This window comes from Limulus polyphemus, unplaced genomic scaffold (assembly GCF_000517525.1).
Source record: "Limulus polyphemus unplaced genomic scaffold, Limulus_polyphemus-2.1.2 Scaffold1598, whole genome shotgun sequence".
NCBI lineage: Eukaryota > Metazoa > Arthropoda > Merostomata > Xiphosura > Limulidae > Limulus > Limulus polyphemus.
The window spans coordinates 229,325-232,733 of NW_013667208.1; the positions used below are offsets into that span (position 1 = coordinate 229,325).

Sequence of the window (3,409 nt, forward strand, 5' to 3'; positions counted from 1 at the left end):
ACTATTTATGGTAATTTTTTTTTTTATTTTTGTTTAAATAAGGAGACTGAAACATTGACCAGAAACAGTTAAAGCAGTTTCTATATAAATAATGTATTTTTATTTGTTGGTTTGTTGATATTATGTATCTAAGCTAACATAAAAAATAGGGATATGATTTAACTCTTAGAGGGGTTTTTTCATGTATATCTTATAATGGAAAGATGCAGAAATACAATGGAGAATGACCAACACAGTCCAAAGTTAGTTATGTGGATACCATAAAATAACATTGTGCCATTGCATGTGAGTACCGTAGGAAATGTTTTAAAATTTGTGATGAATAAAAAAAATTCTCTTTTTATAAACTAAAAATAAAATAATCTTAAATAATCTTACTCGCCTCTCCTCAGAACTGATAGCTGTTACCTCGTGCCACTGCCAAGAGGATTTTGGCACATTTGTCATACCTTTTTGAATGCTCCTATCCCTCATGTATTATATTGTGCTAGTCTATGATGCAGTTGACATTAGGCTGTAACTTTCCACCAATAGGAGGGCAACCTATCACCCATGCACAGTAGACCCTGTCAGTAACTTGTGTATTAACAAAGTTTATTTTTTCCTCGGCACTGTTTGGCTTCAGACATTTTTTGTAAATTATGAATTGCAGAATTTTTGGAATTTTAGTTCCCATCCCAAATATAGTCTTTTCACCTTTATTTTCTTGATTTCAAGAAAAATATAAAATGTTACATGTTTCAGTTAGAACTTGTGATTAAAATTATCTTTTCTTACATTCATTTGGTTTTTTCCTTTAACCATATTATGAGATTTTGGGATGTGTTCCAGAGTCTATGATATGGTGTATTTAAAGCATTATTCCCCATCATTATCAACCCGGTATTGAGGATTTGATAATTAATTTAAAGTTTCGGTGTTACGACAGTGAATAAGGCCTATATACCAAAGATATTTCAGACCTTACTTTAAAGAAAAAGGTTTCGTGGATTGGCTTGACTGTGACTTCTTATATCCATGTTTCTGAAACCTTCTGAAGTCTTGACACTACACAAAAAGAGTTATCTTTTATTGTTTCAGTGGTGACTGGAGGCTCTTCAATTGTCAGTGTTACCACAGTTGTGCAATAGCTAGTTGGTTTCATTCTAATCTCATATCCTTCTTTTGTTGCTTCAGCTGCGTCTGTCTCATCTTTCAATTATTTTATCCTGCTGTTTCCACCAACTGATTTTGATTTTTCTTTCCTCAATATGAGGTATAGGTAACCCCCATTTTTGCCTTTTGTTGTACAGGTATGGCCCTTATTTTTTGCTGAAACTTGGGCTACTATGCTGCATGAACCTCCTTCTCCGTGTAGCTGTATCCTCTTTTTCCTCCTCCCCTGATACTCCTTTTTGTCTCAAATTCATACTGGATGCCAACTGCTTCCTGTTCCCAAACCTCAAGAATCTTATTCTATGGGGTTTAGTCATGATTCTTCTTTCCTTAAGTTTCAGCCCCTTGAATCTCTTCTTCTGGCTTGGTAATCTCCTCTCCTCCTTTTTGGCTCTCTCTCTCACCATCATTCTTCTCATTTTGTCATTTTCTTGCTCATCTTCTTCACTATTTTTTTACACTTCTTGTTTTTTAGGCTCTACATTGCTTCCGTGACAGCTTCACTGGGGAAACTCTTACCTACCCATTCTTCAACTTGGACTTGATCTTATAAGATCTTTCATAGTGTTCCAATTAATTTGGTTCTTTTGTTTTTGGAATTTCTTGGTTTGGATGCATTATTTTCTGGAGTTGCCTCTCTATTCTGGAATTGCTTGCTTTGGATGCCTTTCTTTGTTGAGTTGCCTCTCTCAGTCTTATCTCAGACCTCTATGTGGCACCCTTCCTTTGTGATATTTTAGGGAGAGTTCCCTATATATTGGAAACTTGAGCTTGTTGGCAGTAATCACTGCTTACTTTGATTAGTCCAAAGTGTCCCAACAGGTTTCTTGTTCTTGGAAGCCTCATATTGTTGCTCTCTCTCCTGCTCCTTGTCCTCTTCATACTTTCTGACAATCTTCATCTCGGAGGACTGGGTATTGTGGATCGTGGAGGCAACTTGTTTCTAGAGCCACCCTTTATCTTAGCTCCAGTGGGAGCTCAGCTCTTACACTTTGTGCAGCTACAGATTCCCTTTAAATAAGACTTTTGGATCATTCAGTTGTTTTCTCATGGGCTTTGATTATCTTCTCACACCCATCTCAGATTATTTGCATCTTCAATGCCTGGAGAAAGCTTTTTCTTATCTCCAGGTTTATAAATGCCATGAACCAGATCCTCGACCTTATTCAGGGGTTTTACTCCTGTCCTTTGTTGTTTTCACAACAAAAGGCGATTGATGACATGTCATTGTTCAATTGTCCGTGAATGAATTTCTTGTCATTCCTGAGTTTATGATGGATGTTACTCTCATTCTGAGGTGGGTTTTCTTTCCTGGGATGTAGACCAAGGTTGTCAGATATAAAAGACTGTTTAGTGTAGATAGTATTATTAATTTATTTTATGTTTGTAATTTATTGATATAGAGACTATTGAATGTTGTGTTTGCAATCTATTGATGTTGAGGCTATGGAGATTTCTAAAAGGCCTTAATGATAAATGTATAAATAGCTGCAACTAGACAAATGGAAACAGAGTAAAAGTAAAGTCACGTGAAAGAGAAGTTCAGTTAGAAAATGTAAAGTTAACCTTCGTGGGAATGAATGATCCGTTGGTTGATATGTTGAGTAACATTAACAGTTTTAAAGAGATAAGGAGAATAATTTGTTTTGTCAAAGGGTGTTCTCAACTAATTGAACCCACCCGTGTGGACTTTGACAAAAGGCAGATGATTAGTGGAAGTACAAAAAGCAAAAGATTCTTGGAAGTTCAGAATACAGCTGCGGTAACTCACGTGACAGCGTAAGTGAATTATACACAGATACGATTGCAATAAAAATAGAGAAAAATAGGTTGGCATGTCAACTGCATTCTAAAGCAGTTAAAGTGGCCTAAGTGGACTTTTGACAAGAAGAAGAGAACTGTATAGTATTTAACCTTATCTCGATGGGTCACGTGTCAAAGGCCATGTCATCTCGTTTGTTGACTTGCATTCAAAATTTTATTGAACTACTATTTTATGAATCTATGTTAATAAATTTGGAATCAAATTGTCGATTATAATTCAAATTTTAATATTATACATTAGTTATTTTCTTAATCTAAAAATAAATATTAAAGACAGCTAAACATTGATTTATGTTTATTACATGGTATGTTGAATGCAGCACAGGTTCAAACTAGATGTTTGTGATGTCAAAATACAAAATCTACAGTTTCATATGAATTGGAAATTCAAACTACTGATATTGTCAAGCTAGAATATAAAATAAGAACA

At 35.0% G+C, this 3,409-nt stretch overlaps 1 protein-coding gene across 1 annotated transcript in view; it reads left to right on the top strand.

Moving 5' to 3' along the window:
• LOC106464247 overlaps positions 1-3,409 on the top strand; it is a 41,167-nt gene that overhangs the window by 1,127 nt on the left and 36,631 nt on the right. The gene's annotated exons all lie outside the window — the stretch shown is intronic.